Below are 27474 nucleotides of genomic sequence, written 5' to 3'. Positions count from 1 at the left end.
AAAGAGCAGCACCCTCTGAGAAGAATCAAACCAATCAGTAACAGTCATCTAGACAGCAAAGTAGTAAGTACAAAGGAAAGTTAGTGATTGTACTGATTTTATTACTTTTAGTAAGCCATTTTATGTTCCTCACATTCAATGTGAAGAAACAAAACATAATCTGAAGGAAAATATGTCCTTATTATTATTCATAATAAGAAATCTGCTTCATTCTGCAGGCCTAGGCAGATTGTACATTAAGGAGCACTTAATGGCTCAAGTGGACCAACGTACCAGTTTGATTTTGATCCACGGAATAGAATCGCATCCATATTTGGTGGCTGGACTAACTCCATGGGAGCTGTGACAGGCTGAACCATTTTTGTGGTATCCCCAGATCTCACTAAATAAGAAAAGACTCTACACCAGAAAATATAACAATCAATCTGTCCATAAATTATATCTATATGCTTGCTCTTCAGTATAAGTTAGAAAAAGGGGCGCTTTCTTGAGCACACGGATAAAAGTATTGTGGTCTAAAGATTGCTGGATTGATACTGTGTTGTTATAATAAAGATAAGGTACACATTGAAACCACTGTCCGATTAAGAAACTTCCACAACTTGTCTCAATTCTTCAAATAATGGAGCAAGTTTCTTTTCCAGGCTGACAATTAGTCCTGTATTGGCATGGCTGCAGCCTATGAAACTCACCACCAAATTTAATTGAATCACCTGGTAGGTGTAACAGTAACAGCTGATACTTTTATTTTTTGAAAGTCCGAGTTTGCTCCCTCGGTCTGTTGCAAGGGCAAAAGCAGATAAGAAACCAGGTCTCAAAGCATGCTTTGGAGCATTATCATCGGCCACTTTAATAAGGGGTCCTCCAACTCTGTCTGACACAATAGCATGGAGCCCTTCAACACTTGGTAACATTTTATACATGTATCCCTTTAAGTCATCCGCCATGATGAGCCCCCGTCTCTTGCAGGATCAATTTCCATGCCTGGGTTTTTTGGGCTGCCCGGATCTTTTCCCTGTCACTTCAGGGACAGCTTCAAAGACCACAGTCTGGTTTTATGCTGGGTATATGGCAAATGCAAAGAATTGGCCCTCTTTTGTGGAAACGAAGCTGCGCTTTCTACCACTGTTTTATAGGCTGAAGGAACTCATGTTAGACCAAGACTTTATAACCTTTCAGGTAACAGATCTCGGTTTTGCCGTGGTTTTGAGGTCCTGAACCAAAATTTCACTGCGTGTTCTACCAAATCACAATCTCTGAGTCTCTCCTCTCATATGATTTCCGTAACAGAAAGTTTTGGTGGAAGTTCTATTAAGCAGTGAAACCACAACCAATCAAGAAAGCACCGAGAAAGATAAAGCAAAGTCTAGCTTTCCATTAACCAGGACAGTCAGCTTCTTTAAAATGGAGTGTCAACACTGCACATTCTGTCCTAGGCGAACAATTTTCTCCTTCTTGGAACTCACCAGATCTTACTGTTCTTGGGTGTAATGGATTAACTTTCTACACTAGCCTTGAGGAATACATAATAGGAATTATATCAGTGACAGACTAATATTTAAGCAGGAAAAAGTAATCACCGTGCAGAAATATCCTGGTATGTAAATGAGAACGTACAGAAAAAGGCAGACTAGACCAAAGCCTTGCCAAGAGAATTCCGCGAACTGAAAAAGACTCCACGCCAGAAGCAGGAGCCAGCGCTGCAGAGGTTACAATTTCTTTCTCTGCGTTGTGTCCTCCGCATTGTGCTCATATACCAGAAGAAAACCGAGATAGTAATTGGGCCATTTCTTTTCTTGATTTAATTTTACAAAACTTGGGCCACAAGGTATCAATTCTGAGGCCCTAATTAGTTTACTGGCAATGAAGTCCACATCCAGCATAATCCTTAAAATATAAGCTGTAGCCCTTACCAGTCCCGCTGTTTGCTGGTGTTTCTCACCCAGCACAATCTCAAACCGAACACTTCGCCGGGAGCAGAGGTATCTGGGACCGTGTAGAAAGACGACTTTGAGGTTAAGGCATGGTATTTAAGGTTCTGCTACAAATGCTGTTTTAAACAAATCACGGTTCAACTACAACGGTATAATAATGCAAAAATAGCATCTGCTATGAAGAAAGTGCAGTGCTTTGAGAACTAGAAAAAGCAGTGAAATCCAAGGCCTTGCTTTACAAGTCAGAGCAGCTATCTCGGCCTTCTGGAGGTGTGACTTTCCTACACACAGGAGCAAGTTGAAAACTGCCCTGTGTGGCTTTATTCTCCGTCCACCCCTGTAGCAAATGCCTTTTCTGTGAGGAGCTACGGGGCTGATGGGGAATCAGAGGTGGTTCCTCCTAAGTGGCATTTCTGAGTGGGTTCCAGGAGTCCACAGCGACCTTAGGAGGCTGCTACCTGGGGGGCAGCCAGGGCGTGAGATGAGAAAGTTGTACATTAACATTTCTGTGTGCCCATAACGTTGTATCTTTTATTAGATTAGATAATATATCTCACATGCTGGGTTGTTAAGCAAATAAATATGCGTAAGGAAATTACAATCCACATAATTACATGAGTCGTTTTAACCATCACTTACCCTCAGAGTGGTTAGATTTTCATGTGCCTATGCCAGTGCGGCCCAGCAGCTCTGTCACTGTCAATGCGGGTAGAATCCCCTTTACTCCGAAAACCAAATGAGGAACAAATAAGGCCAGTGAGAGTCACCATCAGGGCCCAGAAACTCGACAGAAACAGCGACTCAGTGGGGTCTCCAGACTGATGGGGGGTGACCCTGTATTCCTGTTGGGCTGACAACCCTTTTAAGGCTTCGGGCTCCAGGTGCTGGCAACAAGTCTCAGAGGCCGGGTGGGAGAGGGAGACGCGAGGCGACCCACGCAGGCAGAAGGCTGCCTCAACCCCCGCCAGGACCCCCCAGCAGGCCGGGGTTGCAGGCAGGGGCCTAGCCTGGGGTCACGCAGGGGGAAGGAGAGGGCAGCCCGGGGCTACGGGTGGGGCGGAGGCGAGAGCCGAGCTTACTCCCCCCACCCCGCCCCCGCGCCGCGAGTTTCCGCGCACGTGGCCGTGGGGCCGGCCTCGCACTCGCCCCCCGCGGGGGCCCGCGCAGCCCCCTCCTCTGCGGCTCCCGGAGCGGCCCGCGCGCGCTGCGACGGGCGGGGGCGGGCCGCGAGCAGGGCTCCCTGGCCGCTTTCCAGGTCGGCGCACTAATACGGGCGATGAGGCTTCGCGGCTCCAGTCTGACTGACGCCGGCTGGGGCCGCCGCCGCCGCCGCCGCTGCAGCCGCTGTCTCGGTCCCCGCCGCCGCCGGGCCCTGCAGGCGCTGGGCGCGCGCAGCCAGGCAGTGAGTGCGCGGCGCTAGGCGCGGGCGGCCGGGGGACCACCGCGGGGGCGGGGTGGGGGGCGCCGGACCTGGGTGGGGGAGGGATGAGCGGTACCGCGGGGACAGGTAAGACGCGCCCTCCCCGGCCGCGCGCTGCGTGTGTGCGTGCGTGTGAGCGCGTGGAGTGGAGGGCGAAGTTGTTGGTCCTCGGGCAGCCGGGGAGGCTCCCCCGCGTGTGGCTGGGCGCTCGCCGCCCCGGTGTTTCTCGGTGGAGCCTGTCTGGGGCGGGGTGGGCTCGGGGCAGGAGGGGACCGCTCCGGGAGTTGGCCGCGGCGCGGCGCGTCTTCCTTACGCCTGCATCCGCCCGCGCCGCGGGCCCCGGGACCTGTCAGGGGATGCTCGTCCCGTGGCGGGGGCGGGGGCGGCGGCCGGGCCGGAGCCGGGGCCGGGGCTGGGGCTCGGGGCGTGGGCAGGGACCAGGACAGTCGCCTGAGGAGCTGCTTGCTGTAGCTGGAGAGCGGGGACCGCGGACAGAGGGGGCGGCGGGGGTCGTCATTGTGACTCTTTGGGGGCCGCTTTTAAACTCGCCAGGGCCGAGTTGGCCTCACTGGCCTTCTGTTTCAGAGGCTTTTCGCTTTGTTTACCTTTGTGGCATGCGAAGTGAGAAAAAAAAAGTTAGGAATGTTGTTCAAGTGTCTCCGGGCTCGCGCTTGGACTGCGTCGGAACCGGGTGTTTGTCTTTTCCTTGGCCCACCCCTCGGTGCCAGCTCTCTGCAGAGGGGAGGGGGCGAGGTGGGGCGCAGATACAGGAGACTGCCTGACGCCAGCTTTGTGATCAGGAGGAGGAGCGCGGGGAAAACATTTTTATGGATGGCTAATCGCTGACAAGTCTTCCCGTTACTATTGCTTCCTCCTCCCGCCCCTGACTGTGGACATTTGAAATGATAGTTTGGAAATATTCCGTTGACTTATTTTCTGGGCTGGCGTGGGTACTCCTGAGGACAGACCTAGAAATGATACAAATCGGTTTGGGGATAAAATTGTATGTAAATTCTTTACCCTGTAGTTCACAGTGAGATACCCATAGGGCATTATGGCATGCTTTGGATGGATCCAGTTTGCTAGTACCATTTCGGTGGCTTGCCAGATTTCTCGGATGGATGATTTTTTGGAAATGTAGGTTAGCAAGAAGCATGGAGGCTGACCGTAAAGTCGTGAGGCATTTAATAATGCTGTCTCCTAAGCAGTCACTGAGTGGAACGTTTGTGGCACCCTGGGTAAGTGAAATGTGACTACTACAAGCATATCTCCTGCCTAAGCATTCCTTCAAGTGCGAGGGAATGCCTTTGGATGTTTACATTTTAAAAATAGTGATCTATATTTAAGAAGGCATTTAAAATAAAAGCCAAAGACATTCTCAACTCCAAATAGAAAAGATTCAATAAATGAGTTTTCCTGTGTTTGTAGGAGACCATCAACACAATTTTAGACTGCTTTCAAGCTTGTGGTTATCCAAGAAGGACGCTTCAGATAAGAAAATGATGTAGCGCTTTATAAACAACGAGCATTTTAAATATAAGATGACAGAAATTTCAACTACTGTATCCCAAAAAACAACTTTTAGTGGTAATAGTCACCTTCATTGATGGCAAGACAACTATCTTTACCAGACAGCCTTCGGCCTCTTAATGTATTCCCACACAACCAACTCCCATTTTTATGCTTGACTGGTTATCTTTGTCAGAGCTGTTTAATGCTTGAGCTCTGTGGTTTCAAACTATGCTTAAGAGAATGCCAACATACTCTTGATCTGAACAAACTCATTTCTATCAGTGCAGTGTTTACGAAAAATCAAAGATGTAAACAAATTTTGGGTTAAACTAAGTACTTTAGAATTACCACATCGTTATCAGTCTTTCAAAGTCAACATGAACTATTTGGCTCTTCTCCTTTTAAAATCTTTTTTTTAACTTATATATTCACAGTTAATGAGTAATCGGAAAATACAGATGTCAACTCTTGCATCTCTGATTACCCAAGACGTGGGATGAGAAAGACAAGTTTTGTTTTTTAAATGAAACAGTACGAAAGCTATCAATAAGTAGTAAACAACTGGTACACTATTTATCTTCACTAACATGTAGTCAGTTGGAGGGAAAAAGGTCTGTCCAGAAATTGTTTTATAAAGATGAAAATATTCAACCTGTTTTACAAATAGTTTAATTCTGATTAATGAGAGTGCAATATGCGTTGCGAGACTTGAGGGACGGTGTTCGGAAGTGATCACTATAGCTCTAAGGTAACTAGTTCTACCTGACATTCTCCCTGTAATAAGACAGCAGTTTCATCATGTTCTGCTTTAATATGTGGGAAATAATCCTTATCCACAGGATATACTCTGATTTAGGGGAAGATAAAGGTTAGGAGAAATAACGTGGTTTTTCTGATTTGCCAAACATGCTATGCTGAATTTTAAAGCTTTAATGAAACTTAGTGCAGACTTAATGTGTATTGTTTTGGACACTTAGAGAGGAATTAAAAAATGGGAAACTGTCCAGAATAAAATAGTAAATATAGCAGTACGTTGAATCCATGAATCTTCTCAAATAGTTGTAATTCTAGGCTGTTGGATTTATATTTCCTCGCTTACTGTTGCTAGTGAGTTGAAAAGTTATTCTAAAGCAAAAAAAAAAAAAAATGCATAAGTACTTACAATAGTGTGGGCATTTTCACAATGTTTTGTGTTATCCTGGTAAATGTCCATGTCCTGAGTAAGGACATTGAAAAAATAAACAATTGTCCCCTGCTAATAAACTAACCTTTTAAAATAAATATTCCGGTAAATTATGTCTCTTAAGAAACTTGTCTTGACTAAAGCTGTTAGGATTTCAAGATATCTGTTAGAATTAGAAGTCATTATACCCATGAAGATTGGATGTTCCTCTTGCCTGGTGGTCTTCATCCTGACACTTCCCACCCCAGAACCTCGAGGGACACCTCAGCCACACTTGTGTGACTTACACTCTGCTCTCCTTTGGTGTTGGCCTCCTTTTGCGTTAAGGTTGATCCCAGACCACTTTCCCAGGCTTATCTTCCTGGTCTTTCCCTATTTTATGCTGCAATTAAAATAGAGAATGCTAGTTTCCGTGCATACCCTACCTTTCCTCCCTTGTACACCTTTACCCATGCTGAGGCCTTCCCAGCTTCCCCACTTCCCACCAGACCCTCAAATGTCACTCCTTCATCTTGTATGCCCTGTTCAGGCGCTGCCTTCGTGGAACTTTCTGTGATGACCCTGGTCCCAGATATGTCCTCCTTTGAGCACCTGTGGCTCTTCACCTTCTCCACTCTTGTCTTTCTTGTTTAGTATTAAGTTACTTATAGACTAATTTATTTTTCCCCTCAGACCATCCTTATAAGATCCGGGAAGGAAGGGCTGTGTTTCATCTACCTTTTTTATTCCCTGAATGCTGACTACAGTGCCCTTTATAGTACTCTATCAATAATGAATACATGACACATTTTTTCACCGAACCCATGGTCCCTTCTGAAATAAAATCTGTAAAAGCATTTCATCCATAAACTAAGTCTCAAAGATCCATCTTTCAAGAAGCCGGTGTTGAATCTGAGCTGAGGACTTGTTAAGAGGCCTGAAATCCCCTCAGCCCAGATGAGACCCTCCTTCTCCTGAATATTGTGGCTGAGCATTAACAATCAGGAAAGCTTCTATGATACTCTTATTGCATTAGCAATTTTCCATATCAGATTCACTAAATACACAATGGAAGCCATTTAGTAGAAAAACAGATTTTAATGTGATATGTCTACCACAATGAAACTCTAATGTGATTCCACAGAAAATTGCTAACACGATATGCTGATTCCTCCCCCACCACCATGGCCACATAAAAATTGATACTGTTTTTAGTGTATGTGTTTCAAACTAAGCTCACAAAAGAAAAGCAGACTGCTATTGAGATGAGCTGCTGCTTTGTTCACGTTGGATGTATAAAGGGTCTTGTTAGCGTAGCAGCCTTGTCAGAGAGCTGAATCTCCCTTCTGTGCCTTGGTCATTCTATTGTTGAACAGTACTAACCCCCATTTTTCATGGTCCGTTGTTTAATGATCCAGTATTAAAGTTAATATGATGTGAATAAATAGAATTTGCTTACAAATATTATGCCTGTATAACATATTAAATTGTGCTGTTTTAATTGGGAAGCTCCAATCAACTCAAAACCCATTTTTCAAGAATCAAAATGACCCCAATAGAAAATTTAAATTCAGAATTTAAAATCCAATGCATAAATTTTAAGAAATGGATTATAGATGTGTATGCACAAGGCAGTAACACTTTAGAAGTCATAAGCACTGAAGAGATTTTGGTTCTTCCCCCTCATTCCCCAGACAATATTTAATTCATAGAATGTTTAACCAAAGAATAATTGTAAAGGTGACCTACGTAGTCTGATTTTTTCCTGTAATGACAATTTCCAATTCTTTTTTAGATATGAAATATCAAGGTTTCTCTGTCTGTCTCGTTTTTTGGTATTCTGATTAGCTGATGCCACTGGTGGGGATTATTTTTATGTGAAATTCCCTTTGGGGAAATTTAATACCTAATATCTGATCACTTCCGTTTCTTTTTCATATTTAATTCTGAGGGACTATAAATAGAAAACGTGTACTCAATCCTGAGGAGAGTTTAGTGCTGCAGTTGTGAAAAGCAATCTTCAGTTTACAAACACTGGGAGTGCCAAGGATGACCATTCATTCCAAGACTCCATTTGCTAGTTTTCTATTGCTGAACAATGGAATCTGGATAGCACACATGTGGTCTTGGGCCACTGAAACGTGCTGGTGACATTGGGGATACTGAATTGAGGATTCTGACAACTTAGAATTTCCAGGTAGTGGCAGTGTGAACACTGTGAGGTACCAACATCCTGAACTTGCTGACCCTGAGAACATGGCCCTGGATAGACTGGGCCATTTGCCTTAAATTCTTGGTTTAGTCTGTGGAATATCTTCTTCCATACAGCCTGGTGTTTTTTACTTTTAGTCTGTTAAACTGACTAGAAGCTGTCAAATACAGATTTACTTTGGTTGCTGTGTATTTTGATTTGTTTTCACAAAATGCAATAATTGTGAAATGGTTGATATAGTCCTGAAGGATTTTGTCTTAAGTACTTGTGGTTTATGAAAGGTTTACAGCAGATTTGCAGATCTTTTTTAAGAAGCATTTGATGGATAGTAGCATTCAACTGAAGTGCCAGAAGTTGCTTTCTGAATTCCTGTATCTAAATTTAACTGACTTGATAGTACCACGTTTCAGGAATTAATGGTAACTCAGAAAAGGATTCACAAATTCCATCAGTTTCCCACTTTGTGGCAAAATATTTGACTTCTTTTATCACGTACACCTCATCATAAGTCCATGAATTGATTTTGCCCCTTTCTTTGCTGAGAATCACAAGTGAGAGAATTGGAGTTTGGCTGGGAGGAGAAGTGGGGAAGAGTAAGTCATTTAAAGGCTTGGGCAGTAGCACTGTTAAGAAGTTCAAGGCACCTAAGTGTGGAAAGAGGGTGTTGCAGAAAGCAGATTGTCAGATGCCAAAGGTAGGCATCACATATTTGAATTAATGTTAGCAGTATTAAAGGCACCTACATTATGAGTTAAGAGGATCCTAGTGAGCTGGCCAGGGAAGTACATCAGCACTCATGACATTCTTTCTAGGGAAAAGTGAATTCCATTTTCCAAATCACTACGCAGGATTGAGCACAACTTGTTCATAAATCGAGGCCACTAGTGATTAATGATATGGGTGATTATTATTAATGATGTAAGTGATTATTAGAAGCCAGGAATGGTGGTAACGAATGTGGAAGATGAAAAATGTGTTAAGCTAAAAGATTTTAGGTCTCGTGGTTTTCTTTCTCTCATTAACGCATTTAGTCATTCTTTGTTTTCTAGTGGAAGTAGAATTTTATTTTTAGGAATAGGAGTTGAATAAAATATTTGTCAAAGACAAACATTTATGGACACAAATGCTTCCCTTTCAGCTTATTGACTATACGTTTACACAAAGTAGTCATTAAGTGTTGGCTGTGTTTGCAAATAATGACAAGTTGTTATTATTTCAAAGGAGTGGAAGTTTTACTTGCTTTTTGTTGTCATTGCATCTAATTTTAGTACAAGATATTCTAAATATACATTTTTTAATTTTTTTAAAGTTGTATTAATTATATTTTGGGGTTTTAAAATGTTGCAATGTTGTGGATGTAGCAATCACTTTAGGAGGTGGAACTTGTAAATTTATGGGGCTTGTATAGTAGGGTATTCCTTCACCTGTTATTTACTCTGTGCATAGCTATTGTATCTACACCACGTATGAGGCCCCAAACCAGGCCCTGGAGACTATACAACAAAATAAAGTAACAAAAATGAAATCCTAGTCTCTAGGATTTCATAGCCTTGTTAGCGTGAAAGAGGCCAAGAAAGTAAATATTAAAATATTTCCCCAACAGTAAGATGTTTTACCTCCTCAAACTGTAATTTATTTGGATTTAGTTCTCTGTTCAGCTGGCCTTGTGAGTCTGTGGGTTTTGCATCAACAGTTTCAAACAACTGCAAATGAAAAATATTTGAGAAAAAAATTAAAATAATACAAATAAAAAGTAATGTATAAAACCATTTACGTAGCATTTACAGTATAGTAGATATTATAAGTAAGCTAAGATGATTTAAAATATAAGGGAGGATGTGGTAGGTTGTATGCAAATATGCCATTTTATACAAGGAACTTGAGCATCCTTGGATTTTGGTGTCTGTGGGAATTCTGGCCTGAATCCCCCATAAATACCTGGGGATGACTGTATTTTTCCTGATTAGACTTCCGTATTTACTGTGTGTGAATTTTTAGTTAGTCTTGTTAATGATAATGAGAATGATCCCATTTGGGATTTGGGAGGTAAACTAGAAAGTAGCAGTAAAATAGAAGATACAAACAGGAAGAGCTTCTTTCAGTAAGTCTTTATGAGAACTTAGGGATGCTGAGAACATCCCTAGGTCGTGGAATTTCACTACTTACTGAGTCTGTCAGGAGGAGGACCCAGCCTTTGTACAGTTTCCTCCTGTTTTCCCCTGCTACCCTTTGCTGGTTCAAGGGTGAGTTTGCATGGCTGGTCCTAAAGGAAACCCCAGCCAACCCTTTTCCAGACCACTATGAGTGCTACACTGTTGTTTCTAGTAACTGTTGTAATAGTGCACCAATTACTTGCCTGATAATAATGTGTTTAGATTGCTGTCTCCAAAGTATTATAGAAGAAAGGGACCATGTCTTACCTTGAAATACTCAGCTGCTAGGGTGGTGTCCACTTCATTGTTGGTACTTCAACCACTCCACCTTTCTCTTCCCTAAATATGTTGGGGTTTCAATGACCCCACCTTCCTCTCTCCTAAATAGGTGGTTTTGGTAGTGTAAGGTGGAAGGAAGGTCAAGGAATTTGGATTTAATCTGTAGGCAAAGGAGATTATTCTATTTTAACCCACAGTCAAAAGGGAAATATTAAATGGTTTGAACAGAAGAATCACATAATCAAGGGGTATTTGGAAAAATGAAGACAAATTCAAGTGGTGTGCATGCTTTTAAATGGTCACAACTCCTTTCTAAGCAGTTGACACGCCATCTCCACTGCTTCATGCTTCTCTTTAGCAAATAAAAATCTGAACTTCCCTAAACAGCAGTTTATAACACGGCTTATTTTTGATTCTTTATCAGAATGAACTCGACCCCGAGGCAGCCTTTGGCCAGGAAACAGCCTTCCTCGACACACACATCTATAAAACTTTAAAAATTGCCCACACATCATTAAAAATTATATATTAAAAAGATTATAGCCATGTAACACTTTGCAAATATTCACAGACAGGTTGTGCTCTATATAATCTTACCTTAAGTTGATAGACTATGCATAGGAAGTAGGGAATGCATTATATAATTGTGCCTTTCAAAGAAATTTATTGTATCGCATTAGTAAAGAAATGGGCTTTAGGTTAGAACTTCTACTAATTACATGGGGCTTAATAATACAATAGTTGGCCAGGTGCAATGGCTCATGCCTATAATCCCAGCACTTTGGGAGACCAAGTGGAGCAGATTGCTTGAGCCCAGGAGTTTGAGACCAACCTAGGCAACATGGTGAAAACTCTTCTATGAGAAAAATTAAAAAAAAAAAAAATTGCTGATCATGGTGGTGTGCCTGTAGTCCCAGATACTCAGGAGGCTGCAGTGGGAGGATCGATTGAGCCTGGCAGGTTGAGACTGCAGGAAGCTGTGATCACACCACTGCACTCTATCCTGGATGACAGAACAAGACCCTCTCTCAAAATAACAATAGTAATAATCCTATTAATAATAATACAATAGTTAATGGGTTGATAAAACTGGGTTTTACTTTCATTCCACATTTATTGATGGCCTCCCACATCCAGACCTGATGCCAGGTAGGTAGTACAGACCACAGTGTGGTTTGGCTTGTGGCCTGCTAGGAGGCTCAGTGTCTGGAGAAAACACATACCAAATCTGGGGAGTCAAGTGTGGTAAGTGCTGTTGTGAGTACATGCTAGGTGCTGTGGAGGTCCAGAGGAGCAGCTGAGAGCTGATCAGTGCTGTTGCCTGGAGGCTGCCAGGGAAGGTTTCCAGGAAGTTGACCTCCAGGTCTGTTCTGAAGAAAGAGCTGGAAAGATATAGCTGCACAGGGGCCTTCTGGGCAGGGAGGGAAGGAGTGATGGGCAAAGGGAGTGAAAAGAGATGAGGCTGGGAATGTAGTCTGGGGAGGCCAGACTGCGATCAGCCTTATTTGAAATTGATGTTACAACCATCAACTCACAACTCCTATCTCATGATATTTAGTGGTCTTTTAAATGTAAAATGTACGGATACAGACTCAGAGTAGAAATTTGGGGAAAGCATTTTAAAGCACACCGGCAGCACTTATAATTTCAACTTGCAGACATAATTACTGTCCCTTTCTGCTCCAGTGTCACCATGAGGTGTCATGCAGGAGAGTGATGGGGCCTGCTTTAGACTTGGAATGAGAGCCCACGATGGGCCCAGACAGCAGAATGCTTTCTATGGGGTAGTCTTGTGAAGGGAGGCACTGTAGGAGGTGCTGGCCTGAGGTGGAACGGACTCACTGGGGATGTCTGGGATGGGACCTGTCCAAGGAGTCTGTGGCAGACCTCATCCGCTATATTTGGGTGTGGGAATGAGGAAAAGGAAAGAATACAATTTCCATCAGATTGTGGTGCGTCAGGGGTGGCTCTGTGATTTCTAGCTTGGGCAGATGGTTAGAGAACAGTGCTGTCAGCATACAGGGGTACAGTAAGAAAATGGCATTTTGAGAAAGCTCATAGGTTTATTTCATTCTTGTTAATTAACAAACTACTTTTAGGTCAGTTTAGGTTCACAGCAAAATTGAGCAGAACACGCAGAGAGTTCCCACATACCTCCTGCCATCACATCTGCACAGCCTCTCATTACTAACGCCCCGCACTGGAGCGGTACATTTGTCACAGTCAGTGCACCTGCATTGCCACATCGTCACCCCTGGCCATAGTTTACACTAGGATTCACTCCTGGTGTTGTACATTCTGTGGGTTTGGACAAGTGTATCAAGACATGTATATCCATCATGGTAGTATCAGGCAGAGTCGTCTCATTGCCCTGCAAATCCTCTGTGGTCTGCATTTTCATCCCTCCCTCTCCTCATATTCACTGTGGTTCCATTTCTACATTCCAGCATAGTGCATTTGAGGATCCTGGAGTCAATGGTGGTTAAATTTTAGTTTAAAGAGATTGTTTTAAAAAATTTTTTGGCACCTTTTAACTCCCACAGTGAAGCATACAGGAGAAATAAACAGAAGTATAACTCTTTGTTGATAATAATAATATTATCTTAGTTTACAGTTTTCAAACTGCTTTCTCTCACATCCCCTCAGTACTTCTGCAGTGATTATTGTTTCCGTTTTACAGAGGAGGAAACAGTATGGAAGTGATTATTTGAAGGTGTCAGTGATGGCACTAGCACTCAGACTGGAGTCTTCTTCCTCCAAATCTTGTGTTTTGCCCATTGTATTAGGTTGCCTCTTGCTTCTGGAAGCATTAAATTGTGGGCCCTTCCAAACTTAAATAATAAAATACCACATTTGTTGGGTGGCATACAGTGTTTCTAAAAGAATATGCTGACTATATATGTAAGTGTGTGTGTAAATTATATACAGGTTATTACATATGTGTAGAGAATGTAGGTAGTAATACCAGAAATTTATACCATGATCTCTACAAGGTAGTCTTGGCCTTCTCTTGTGTAACTGTTATGGTGGCTTACCATTGAAATGTTTGAATATGATCTTAATCTTCAGACTATTACATGGAAAAATATGCAGCATTCTAAACCTACCTTAAATGACCCCAACTATTAGGCATGACCTCTAGACTCCCCTCTTTGCAGGTTTAATGCCCATTCTACTTTCCTTTCACTATAGAGCAGACAGGCAATGGAATACTGATTCTGTCTTCCAAAGAAGTGTTAATGAGCAACAGTAAAAACTGTATCTAGTCTCTTTAATTTAAAAAATAATTTAAAATCGCCACTGAAACTTTAAAAATGGTATCCAATCAACAGTAACGTTCTAGCCCAAAACTCGAACTATATGAGTGGCCAAGAGAATGGTATCTCAGGGATGTACGTAAACATAGACCAAGGCTTCCCAAGTGGCTTATTAAATATAAATTCCAGTGACATCTGCTTACCATAGTACTTCATGCCATGAGCATGAGGCTGGCTGGTAAACCAAGAGTCCTCATTTGGGCCATATATATTCCTTTTAGGCATGGCCTTTGGTTTCATGTGAAATTTCAATATTAATATATGAAATCAAGCTGTTGTTGGAGAGTTTCTGATATTACAGTGAGATTGTATGTGTTCTTTCTCCCCGTCACCATAAATTAGTTGTTTAGTTGCTAATTCGTTTTTATTTTCACTTATTTTTTTTTCTTCTGACTCTTTTATCTGATGAGACTCAAGCAATTATTATGTCACTTTCTCTGGGCCACAGTATACCCAAATCCAGGAGTGGTGATAATGTATATTTTTAAAATGAACTTCAAATATTCTTGTATTTAGTTGTGTATTGTAAGGTAAATTCACCTAACCCAATGATATTTTTATGTGGTAGATTCTACTCTGTTAATATTCCTATTCCAGGAGGGATCATAAAGTCAGTTTTATGAAAGAATGAATTTCAAATTTTGTGAACTTTCAATTGATTTGAAGTCATGGAGACTCTTGGGTATTAGTAAATTTTAGCATGACTTTATGTATTAGCGCATGAAAATAAATTTATGTTTCTGTCTTCTTTCAGAATGCTCACCATTGCTGAATCTAGGAGTATTTGTTGTATTTAATTATTTGTTTTGACTGAAGAAATTTTATAGTTTTCATTACAAGAATAACTTTTTCTGAGAAAATCAAGCTGAATAATGTTGATTCATGGCATGTAATATTGCCATTGGATGGTTGTGAAATAGAAAATAGATCTCATTAAAAAAATAATTTCTCTAGAGATTGTTCCATATTTTCTCCCCTTTTTAGTGTAGAAGCAAATAGAAGCAAATGTTATTTTAAAAACAGCACTTTCTTCTTCCCTCCAAAACCACAACCATCAGAGAAAATGGATATGTTTACATTAATTGGCATTAAGTAGAAGAAAGATGTGAAAGGCAGGCAGCCTGCCAGGGATCTCACGGGAGTGGCTGTCCTTCAGAGAGCCTGGGCTACTGAAAGGAGATTAACCTATGTAACTGGGCCTGGGCAAGTGGGAAGATTTCCCAGCATTTTACCTTATCAGGGATTCTGTTTTCTTCCAAGTCACTGATGACACATTATTTTCCACTTGAAAATTAGAGTTTATTAAAATATCTCTAATTTGGCAGAGGGTGAGACTCCATTTGTAAAATCCCTTGAAGGTAGTGATGAAGCAAATTACTATAACATTTGGAATAGAATTTTTTTATTGTGTTAAAATATACATAGTAATACAATTTAGCATTTTAACAGTTATTTGTTTATTTTTGGAGTCAGGGTCTTGCTCTGTCACCCAGGTTGGAGTACAGTGGTGCAGTCATAGCTCATTGCAGCCTCAGACTCCTGTGCTCTAGCCATCCTCTTGCCTCAAACTTCTGAGTAGCTGTGACTATAGGTGGGTGCCACTATGCCTGGCTAATTAAAACAAAACAAAAACTTTTGTAGAGATGGGGTCTCCCTCTGTTGCTTAAGCTAGTCTTATACTGCTGGTCTCAAGCAGTCTTTCCACCTATCCCCCGAAGCCCTGGATCACAGGCGTGAACCACCACACATGGCCTCATTTTCAACATTTTAAAGTATACAGTTCAGTGGTATTAAGCACACTCATGCTGGTGTACAACTGCCACCACTATCTGTTGCCAGAACTTTTTCATTTTCCCAAACTGAACTCTGAACCCTTTAAACAATGGTCCCTATTTTCCCCTTATCTTAACTGCTGGAAACCTTCATTCTACTTTCTTTATGAGTTTCTCTATTCTAGCTATTTCACATAAGTAAGTGGAATCATGCATTACTTGTCCTTCTGTGTCTGGCTTATTCCACTCAGCATAATGTTTTGAAGGTTCATCCACGTTGTAGCATGTGTCAAAATTTCATTCATTTTTAATGGTTGAATAATATTTCATTGAGTATATATATATATATATATGTATGTTTGTGTGTATATATATAATAATTTGTTTATCCATTCATTTGTTGATGGATGTTTGGGTTTTCACTTTTTGGTTATTGTAAATAGTGCTGCTGTGAACACTGAGTACCTATTTTCAGTTGTTTTCGGTGTATAATTAGGAGTTCAATTACTGGGTCACATGATAATTCTACGTTTCCATTTTTTAGGGGCTACCAAACTCTCCCCCACAGCCCCTAAGCCATTTTACATTCTCATCAACAGTGTGCAAATTTTTCCACATTATTGATTTTCCCACATTGTTGCCAACACTTACTTTCTGTTTTGTTGAAAAGAGCCATCCTAGTGGGTATGAAGTGGTACTTGGTGAAAAGCAGTCATTCCCCTAGTAACTAATGATGTTGAACCTCCTTTTAATTGCTTATTTGCCATTTGTATCTCTTCTTTGGAGAAGTGTCTGTTCAAGTGCTTTGCCCCTTTTTAATTGGGTGGTTTGTTTTTTGTTGTTTAGCTATAAGAATTTTTAAATATATTCTGTTAAATTTTTTCTTTTTTGCCTCAGTTTCCTGGTGATGAGATATATTCTGGATATGTTTTCCTTATCAGAAGTATGATTTGCATGGAATATGGTTTTTAATGGGATGTTTCTCAAGAAACTACATTTTTTCCACCTATTTATTAATGTCTTTTCACATCTAAGATAATTACTCTGTGGAATTCCAAGACATATGGTCATATAAATAAAAGGAATAAAACATTTTTTTTAATTTCCTATTTCTAAAACCTACCAATTTTTGTTCACATTAATTTTAAATAAATCATGGTTAGAATAAAAGATACCTAGCCAGCATAAGAGACAACAGTCCAATGTGTGATATAACATTCAATGACACAGCATTTATTCTTCAAATGAAATTTGAAGGGCCATTTGGCCTTTGTAGCTGTAGAAATTTGATCAGTGAAGAAAAATTAGCTGCCATTGCTTAGAGTCTTTTCTTTTCTTCTTGGTGTTCTCCTTATTTAAAACTTTGTTTGGTTTAAAAAAGTTGTAAAGCATGTAGATTAGAAATAAGAATTTTTGGCCAGGTGCAGTGGCTGTAATACTAGCACTTTGGGAGGCTGAAGTGGGAGGATCACTTAAGACATAGCAAGAAAGTATAGTGAGACCCCATCTCGTTTTTAAAAACAATGAACAAAGCTTTTACAAAATATAACAAAGGCCATAAGATTTTTTTTTTTTTGAGTTGGGGTCTTGCCCTCTTATTTAGGCTGGAGTGCAGTTGTGCAATCTCGGCTCACAGCAGTCTTGAACTCCCCAGCCTCAAGTGATCTCCCACCTCAGCCTTCCTAGTAGCTGAGACCATAGGCCTGCAGAACCACACCCAGTTAATTTTTTTTTTTTTTTTAAATAGAGATGGGGGTTGGCCATGTTGCTGAAGCTGGTCTCAAACTCCTGGGCTCAAGCCATCCATCTGCCTCAGCTTCCCAGAGTGCTGGGATTACGGGTGTGAGCCACTGTGTCTGGCTGGAAATAAGAATTATTGAAATGGCTCCAGTTCTGCCTTTGTCACTGAAAATTTGGCAGTAACTGTAACTAACAAAAGAAGATATTCAAAAGAAGTGTAAGACCTTTTGAACAGAATAAGAATGATTAAAATTTTCAGGAAGAATGAATTACAGCAGAGAAAGAATGGGACTGGGGTAAAACAACCAGAAGTTGATTTCAAGTAATTAAAGTCTAGATGAGGGTTTCTCAACCTCAACTCTGTTGGCGTTTGGAGCCCGATCATTCTGGTGGCAGCCATCCTCTGCCTTGTAGGATGTTTAGTAGCATCCCTGGCCTCTGCCCACTAGAGGCCAGTGGCACCTCCCTCCCCCAGTTACAACAACCTAAAATTTCCCCAATGGGACATTTTGCATTGCCAAATGTCCCAATGGGGGCCAAATTAATCTCTCTCTTCCATCAGTGGTCAAGTGTGTTAAGAGCTGGATGGAGTTCTCATGGCAAAATGGTGATAAAAGGATGAAAACAAATCTCAAGTAAAGGAAAAGAAGGAAATTACCAAAAATTAATATGCAATAAGCATCTATATCCTGGGCACCACTGGGTGCTATAGTCATGTAATATAAATAACAATAAGAATTTATTGAACACCTTTTTATGGGGGAGATTGGAGCTACAGAAATGAGTAAAATACCTGCTGTCTTTAAAGGCTTTGTTGTTCAATTAAGAGACAAATGGACAATAAATTGTCCCAAGTGAAAATAGAAATGTGTACAAGGTACTGACTGAGAAGATAATTCCATCTGGGAAAGTCACAGAGTCCTGGGATGTCTGAGCTGTGTTTGAAGGACGAGGCGTAGCAGTGTTGCCCTTGGAGTGGGTTTTGCAGATGAGGTAATAAAATGCCTGAGGCAATGAATTTGCCCACGGCCTTTTAGTGACTGAATTGAAGACTAAGCAGGTGGCAAAGCTCTCTCCAGACTGTCACTGTTGTCCAGAGAATAATAGGACCAGACCATAATTAAAGCTGGGATGATTGCATACGGCAATTACACATTTTCCCTGAGGCTTGAGTAGAGCTATTCGCACCTGGCAAATCCCAGAGCTGTGCAATTTTAGTGACAGTTTATACACTTCACATATTATTGCAAATCATTATCCAGGCAAGGAAGATCAAGAGATGCATGTCTAACTCCCAGCAGGTATTAGTCTGCCTGCCAAATAATATGAAGAACACATTGTTCATTTTGAAAAAATCAAATAAGCGGTACGCTTGCATCCTCTGCTTAACAATTTCTTTATTAACCAGCAGTAGGTGTACTGTAATGGAACCTAGAAACAGATGGGACCATATTGCTTGATTTGTGGAGTGGCAATATATTGCTTAATCTCTTACTAGCAATATTCGCTATGTAAGACAAATAGTTATCTAGTGGCAGTTTACATAATATATATTAACAGTAGGGTGCTCTTCAGACTTCCATAATTATTTATATTTTAAATATTTTACATTGGAAAAGAAAGTAGTATGCATCAAAGAAAATTGCTAATGAATTTCTTAAACTGCATCACGTGTGCCCTGTAATTCTGCTTTTTCTTCACTGGCTTCTGTTCCATTAGCAACAGTAAAGTTCAGACTTGCTGATGTCACTGCCCAGTTACTTAATTTGATTAAAAGCGATAAGTGTGTTTATTTAAGATTTTGTTCACAATGTGTTTAAAAAGATCGGTATGTTACTTTTGCATTATATATAGTATGATATGATTGTAAAATTATATTAACTTATCAAGAAGAATTACATGTGTACACTAAAAGTTATGGAGACTTTTGAGATAAGCTGCAAAAGCCATTTTCCCTCTCAGTTCAAAGAAAACAATTCATTGTTTTTCATTCTATTTCATCTTACCTGATGTTTTATTTTCGAATAAAAGAAAATGTTTAGTGAGATAGTTACTAAATGATTTTTAGTTTTTGTACATTTGAAATACTAAAGACTGACTTGCACACAAGAATAGCCGCTGCTACTGTTTGTTCTGTCTGCCAATGAAGCCTTGAAAGGGCCCCTCAGAACTAGAGCCCAAGGTCTAGACTTTTCCTCCTCCCTGCCATTTAAACTCCTCTTTGACAGAAACTGTTCAACGTTAGTATTTTCTTCCACACGTCTTATACTCCCATCCTCACCCTTATCTCAGCTGTGGATGACCTTATTTTTTCAGGAGCCCACTCATTCATTTAGCAAACATCAAACACATAATATGTGTCAGGCCCTATTCTAGGTGCTAGGGTACAGTGGTGAATAAAATGGACAAAAGTCCACATCCTAATTGAGCCTATGTTGTGGTAGGGAAAGAGAGACAATAAATAATTTTTTAAAAGTAAAATACGACACAACATTGAAAAAGAACAAAGTTGAAAGACTCGTATTTCCCAATTTGAAAACTTAACTACAAATATACAGTAATCAAAATAGTGTGGTATTGACATAGGAATAGATACAGAGATCAATGGAATAGAATTGAAAGTCCAGAAATAAACCCAAATATCTGTGGCCAATTGATTTTTGACAAGGATTTCAAGACCACTCAATGGAAAACAATCTAGCTCTCCATTCAGTGAAGAACAGTCTCTTCAACAAGTGGTGCTGGGGCAACTACACAGCCACATGAAAAATAATAAAGTTAGATCCCTGCCTCACGCTAGATATACAAATTGAAAATGATCAATAACTTAAACATAAGAGCTAAAACCATAAACATTTAGAAGAAAACAGTAGCAAATATTTATAACCTTGGATTTGGTAGTAGATTCTTAGAGATGACACCAAAAACATGAGTAACAAAAGAGAAAATAAGATTTCATCAGGAGCCTAGTTGAACTGATTTGTCCCTCTCCGGTCTCCGTCTGAAAACGTTGGCCGAAAGGGTCGTAGACATGGCGGCGATCAGGTTGGGAAAACTGACAACCATGCCTGCAGGTCTGATTTATGCATCTGCAAGTGTACATGCAAACAAAGAAGAGGAATCCAAAAAGCAGCTAGTGAAACCAGAGCAGCTCCCTGTGTATACTGCACCACCGCTCCAGTCTAAATATGTTGAAGAGCAGCCTGGTCATTTACAAATGGGCTTTGCTTCCGTTCGCACTGCAACTGGTCGTTATATTGACTGGTGCAAGGGTGTTTACGTCTTTGTGAAAAATGGGATAATGGATACAGTACAATTTGGAAAAGATGCTTATGTCTATTTGAAGAATCCTCCTCAAGATTTTCTTCCGAAAATGGGAGTTATTACAGTTTCGGGATTGGTGGGCTTGGTTTCAGCAAAAAGGTTCTAAGTTTAAGAAAATTACTTATCCTCTGGGACTGGCCACTTTATGAGCAACTATTTGCTACCCAGTTCAGTCAGTAATAGTTGCTAAGGTAACAGGGAAAAAGATATATGCTACAAGCCAGCAAATTTTGAAACAAATCACTGTGGACAAAAAGCAACAAAAAAGAGTCACTTCCTCAACCTAAGGAGAAAACTAAGCTAGGATCCTCTGCCGAAATAGAAGTATCTGGAAAAACAACTCACGTCTTGAAACAACACTCAGTGCCTTTGCCAACAGAACTCAGCTCTGAAGCAAAGACCAAATCAGTATCCACCTCAGGTGCTACACAGTTTATGACTGACCCCAAGCTCATGGATCACGGGCAGTCCCACCCAGAAGAAATAGATATGTACAGCACTAGAAGCTGAAGTAGACTGCATAGAGAGACTACATAGAAAACTACAAGATGTGTGAAGTTGCAAATAATGATCAAAAAAATCATGTAATGGGTAACTGATACATAGAGTATTACCTAAAACAAGTTTTTCCCTTAGATCTCCAAATGTGCAATTTGATAAGTTACATAAGTGGTTAACCCACAAACTGTGAATGGAATGCAAACAATATTAAATGATTGATGAGGAGACATAAATTTTAGATTGCATTTCATGACCTTTAAGGGCATTTATTAAAAAACAACAACAACAAATGACAAGAACTCCAGTGAGACTAAAATCTGAAAATACATCTATGTATGTATAAAGACATACATATTTATATGTATAAACATATATTTCTGCTCTAGTTTTCCTGAATTAATGTCAGTTAAATTAGAATGGTGTGTGGAAATGTGTTTCCCTCTGTTTTTTTTTTGTTGTTGTTGTTTTGTTTTTTCATTTCCTAGAGCTGGAATAAAATATCCGTGTTTTATGAGACATGAAAAAAAAAGATTTCATCAAATTTAAAAACGTGTGTGCATCAAACAACATTATCATGAAAGTAAAAAGACAACATACAGAAAAAGAAAGAATATTTTCAAATCATGTATCTCAGGGCCTACATATCCATAATATGTAAGGAATTCTTAACAATGCAACAACAAAATACAAACAACCCAACTTTAAAGTGAGCAAAGGGCTTGAATAGATATTTTTCCAAAGAAGACATACAAATGGGCAGCAAATTTGCTCAATATCATGAGGCATTAGAGAAATGCAAATCAAAACCACAGTGGGCCAGGCACAGTGGCTCATGCCTGTAAGACCAGCACTTTGGGAGGCCGAGGTGGACAGATCATTTGACGCTAGGATTTCAAGACCAGCCTGGCCAACATGGCAAAACCTCATCTGTACTAAAAATACAAAAATTAGCCAGGCATGGTGGCACGTACCTGTAGTCCCAGCTACTTGGGAGACTGAGGCAGGAGAATCACTTGAACCTGGGAAGTGGAGTTTGCAGTGAGCTGAAATTGCACAATTGCACTCCAGCCTGGGCGACAGAACAAGACTCTGTCTCAAAAAACCCCCCAAAAGACCCCCCAAAAACAAAAAAGAAACCAAACCCACAGTAATGAATGACTATATATCTATCAAGATACTATTATAAAAACAGAAGTAATGAAAAATAACAAGGTTGGTGAGGATGTAGAGAAATTGGAATTTTCATACATTTCTGGTGGGAATGTAAAATGGTTCAGATGATGTGGAGAACGAGTTTGGCAGTGGCCCAAAAAGTTAAACATAAAATTACTATATGACTAGCAATTCTACTCCTAGATATATGCCCCAAGAACTGAAAACAGCTACTCAAACAGATACTTTTACACAAACGTTTATAGAAGCACTATTTACAATAGCCTCAAGATAGAATATGGAATATAGCTATCAATCGTTCATACACATATATAGACACACTCACACACATATGATTCATCACACATACTGTATAATTTCATTTATGTGAACTATTCAAAATAGGTAAATCTTTAAAGACAGAGTGCAGATTGGTGGTTGCCAGGGTCTGATGAGGAGGGAGGAATAGGGGAAAACTGCTGAATGGGTATAGGGTTCTATTTCGGAGTGATGGAAATGTTTTGGATCTAGATAAAGGTGGTGGTTACATAACACTGTGAATATATTAAATGCCACTGAATTCTTTATTTGAAATGGGTGATTTTCTGTTACATGCATTTCACTTTAATACATTTTTAAAAAAATAAATAATTTACATTTATATATATATGTGTGTGTGTATATATAGACATAGTGATAGTAGTAGTGACAAGTCCTTTCGGGCAAAATAAATCAGGAAAGGGTGATAGTAAGGAAGGTAGGGGTGGTGGGGGTTTGCAATTTAAAATAAGATAGTCAGAGAAGGCTTCACTAAGATATTTGAGTAAAGTTCCAAAGTGGATGAGGGCAGCAGCCATGTGCATACTAACACGAAGAGCATTGGAAAAACAGTAAGTGCTTTGAAATAGTTGCATACTTAGCAAGTTTGAGAGAAAGTAGAAATAGAGCAAGTTGGAGAGTAGAGGGAAAAAAGACAGGAAGGTAACAGGGATTTCTGCTCAAGCAGGTTCATTCTAATATACCACCAGGATTGAGAAGTAGTGGTGTAGGAACCCGGCAGGCCATTGTAAGGCTTTTGGCATTTACTTAGAGTGAATCAAAACTTTGGAGAGTTTGGAGCAGAGAAAGATTGTGACCTGACTTATGTTTTAATTGGGTCAACATGGCTGTTGTGTTATGAATAGAGGGACAAGTGTAAAGCAGAGAGACCATAGAAGGCTACTTTAATAATTCAATAAAATGTTCTGCTTCCACTTTTCACATACTATAGAATCTCATCCAGACAAGTTTCCTTTTCCCCTCATATGCTGATAAATTTAGGATTCCATCTTTCAGTTCAACCCTGTCCTTTGAGCTCCAGATCCTGAACCCACCTACTGACTGAATTCCATTTGATACTACACTTCCCCCAACTCTGTATCCACCTCATTACCTCAGACTCAGTAAATCTAAGATGAATTTCTTTGCATCTGTGGTTACCCCCAGCTTCATTTAGTTCCTCCTGAATTTGTCATTTTGATGAATGACATACCCAGGTGCCCAAGAAATCTGGACTCTTCCTACTTTATTGATCCCTAGTAAATAGTCAAAATTTTGTAATATTCTATATCCTTTTTCATATAAATTTTGAAATCACCCTATCAATGTATACAAAAAAAGTATTGCTAGGAATTTGGTCAAAGTGGCAGGGAATCTATAGATTGATTTGGGGAGAACTGAAATCCTAGACATTGATTTTGCACATCTATGAACATGGTATATTTCTTCCTTTAATTTCTTTCCACAGTGTTTTGCAGGTGTCATTTTTGAGTTCTCCCCTGCCCAACCTTTTTTTTTTTTTTTTTTTTGGCTAAATTTATTTCTAAGTGTTTTATGGTTTTTGGGCTATTGTAAATGTTTTCATTTTTAATTTTCCATTTGTTTGCTGCTGGTAAATAGGAATATAATTGTTTTTGTACATTTACCTTGTATCCTGCAACTTGCTAAATTCACTAGTTTCAACAGTTTGTTTAGGTTTTTTGTGTTTTTTTTTTTTTTTTTTTGGTAGATTTCCTTACTTTGTTCTTTCTGTTGTCCGTGAATACAGAAAATTTTGCATTTTTATTTCTAATCTTTATGCTTGTTTTTGTTTGTTTGTTTGCTTTATTGCACTCCTAGGACATCCATACAATCATGAACCGCAGTGGTGAGAGTGGATTTCTTTGCGTTGTTTCCAGTCTTAGGGGAAGGTATTCAGTATTTCACCATTAATTCTTACGTTAGCTAAAGTTTGTAGTTAACCCTGTACAGATTGTGGAAGTTTCCTTCTATTTCTAGTTTGATGAGAATTAATTTTTTTAAACTCATGAATGGGTACTGAATTGTGTCAAATGTTTTCTTCTGCATCTATTATGATGATAGTATGGCATTTCTCTTTTATTTTGTTAGTACAGTGAAACATGCTAATTTATTTTCAAATTTAATACCAGTTTTACATTTCTGTGATAAACTTCATTTGGTCAAAATGTCTGTTAGCCCTTTTTATACTGCTGGATGTGATTTGCTAATATTTTGTTAAGAATATGTACATCTATATTTTTGAATACTATTTATGTATGTTTTCCTTTTTCCTTTAGTTTCTTATTAGATTTTTGCCTCAGAGTTATGGTGGCCTTATAAAATTATTTGGGAACTGTTTGCTCCTTTGTATTCTGAAGAGTTGGTATATTATTTCTTCTTTAAATGTTTGATAGAGTTCTCCAGTGAAACCATCTGGGCCTGGTGATTTTTCCTGGGAAAGTTTTAAATTGTGAATTTCCTTAATATATATAAAGCAGTTCAAATTTTCATCTTTCTATGTAGATGAACTATGTTCCCTACCCCTAATAAGGATAACCCACACCCTTATTAAGGCATAAGACATTACTGTTACCTTGGAATGTTTCCACTAATGAACTTTGGATAAAAAGCTCCTTGTAAGTCAGGAACTGCATGAATTGAGCAATTATAAGTGAAAATGCAAATGTATTATGCCTCTTTTACCCAATCAAGTAAGAGTTTTTTTCATTAGCAGTTTTCAAAAATAGGAATTTTTCTACATTTTTAAAATAAAAAGCAGGTTATCAAATCCTGCATTATTCTTTTTTATTTAGGAAGATGTTCACTTTCTAATTTCCTCTGAAGATATCCCACATTTTGTCAGTTGATGCCAGTTTTCAAATAGTTACGGATATATTTTAGATTTCATGTACTGTGGCAAACTCTCTTGTATAGCAGGTTGGGCTTAAGCAGAAAAGGCTTTGCCACAGTATGGAATACTATGAAGCAGTTACAAAGAATAAAGTAGATTTAAGTCCTGCTAGCACAAAATATCCTCAAGCAAGTTGCAGAATGCTGAAATCTCTTTAAAAATTCAAACTAATGCTATATTTTTTGTAAGGACCTCAATATGTAAGGATATTCGGAGTAAAATATCTGTAAGTAAGTCTAAGCTAATATTAGTAGTCACATCAAAGTATGCATGAAGATTTGGGAACTGTGGTTGATGAGATTTAACCTGATTTATAATGTTTGAATTTTCATGATAACAGATTGCTGTAGAACTTCTGTAATTAGAACTGTAAAGGGCTTTGGCAGATTTACTGATGACTAGAGGGAAAATGCCTCTAGATTTTGTTTTTGTTTTTGTTTTAGCAATTACATAAAACTGTTAAAAACCAGCTTATAAAATCTACACATACAGTGTTCTAAATACGTTTTTTTCTCATTATGGCACAAGAAAATATTGCAAGTATAGTTCAAATGCAACTTAGAATTCAAATAAAAGTTGGATATTACTCTCACTACCTCAAAACTTTTAAAACATTAAGTACTTAGTAACATGAAAATGCTTGGAGTATACCATTCATTGAAATAGGCAAAATATAAGACATACTTATAAATGAAATATTTTAAAATGTTTATTTAGAAAAAACAAATACACAAAAATGTTAATAGTGATTGGTTTTTCTGGGTGGATAAACAGAAGATTTTTGAGCTTTCTTTTTAGGAACTTTTCCATATTTTTCTCGTTTTTTGGGGAGTTTGTTTTTTATGCACAAAAATTGCAGAGAAGGGAAGAGAAGAAAGAAAATTCTTAGCATTTACAAGCGTGCTACAGGAAGTTCTGGTACTTTTTAACAGGAGAATGGAAGGATCAGATACGCATTTTAGAAGTCTGGCAATTTGTAGAAGAGATTTGGAAGGTTTGGAGGGAGGTCAAGAAGGGAGGAACAGAGGAAGAGTCGTTTTTGAAAGATGTTTAGTAAATAAAAAATTGGCCGAGTCAGGTGCCTGACACCTGTAATACCAACACTTTGGGAGGCTGAGGTGGGTGGATTGCTTGAGCAAAGGAGTTTAAAACCAGCCTAGGAAACATAGAGAGAACTTTGTCTCTACACTAAATACCAAAAATTAATTGGGCAGCGTGGTGCATGCCTGTGGTCCCAGCTACTTGGGAGGCTGAGGTGGGAGAACTGCTTGAACCCCAGAGGCAGAGGTTGCAGTGAGCCGAGATTACACCACTGCGCTGCAGTGGTGGGCAAAGAGTGAGACCCTGTCAAAAAAGAAAGAAAAACTCAACAGCGTTGACCAACAGGGTGGATGGGAGTGGAATGAAAGAATAAGGGAGAGGTCCATTTTCTTCTGCCTTTTACATTTGTTAATTTAAAACTAAGTCTTTTCAAATCTATTTTGCAATTGCACATTACTTTGATTTAGTTAGCATAAATAGGAAACTGCAGTTCTTCTCTTTCTGTGACAGTAACTCAAGTCTCTGCTTAGGTGGTTCAAAATAACCCTAAATCACAATTTCAAGCTGACTTGGAAAATACTATCTATTTCAAGTGGATTAATATCTGAATATAAAAACTATGATACAAATCCTTCTAGTGTCTTCAGCCTAAGTAACTTCACTGGGTAACAGTCCCTAGGCCAACTTGAAAATAAAAAGCACTGAATTTCCTATCCTAGGATTCAA

At 39.4% G+C, this 27474-nt stretch overlaps 1 protein-coding gene and 2 pseudogenes across 3 annotated transcripts in view; 2 read left to right on the top strand and 1 right to left on the bottom strand.

Annotated features, from left to right (window-relative positions):
* Window positions 1–210: 210 nt before the first annotated feature.
* On the bottom strand, window positions 211–1456 carry LOC116562315 (annotated as a pseudogene).
* A 1807-nt stretch (window positions 1457–3263) lies between these two features.
* The window catches only part of SMAD9 (SMAD family member 9), a 73607-nt gene continuing 49396 nt past the window's right edge, over window positions 3264–27474 (top strand). For 2 of the 3 annotated variants that reach the window (XM_032294475.1, XM_032294479.1), the window contains exon 1: window positions 3264–3336. The gene's annotated coding sequence lies outside the window, so the exon portion shown is untranslated. The remainder of the gene's footprint in view (window positions 3337–27474) is intronic. The other variant, XM_032294476.1, reaches the window with a different exon arrangement.
* Window positions 20464–21517, top strand: LOC116562314 (annotated as a pseudogene).

This window comes from Sapajus apella, unplaced genomic scaffold (genome assembly GCF_009761245.1).
Source record: "Sapajus apella isolate SASKATOON/1434 unplaced genomic scaffold, GSC_monkey_1.0 scaffold32, whole genome shotgun sequence".
In the NCBI taxonomy this organism is placed as follows: Eukaryota; Metazoa; Chordata; class Mammalia; order Primates; family Cebidae; genus Sapajus; species Sapajus apella.
The sequence above is the reverse complement of the archived record's forward strand: the minus strand, read 5'-3'. Positions and strand labels throughout refer to the sequence as shown.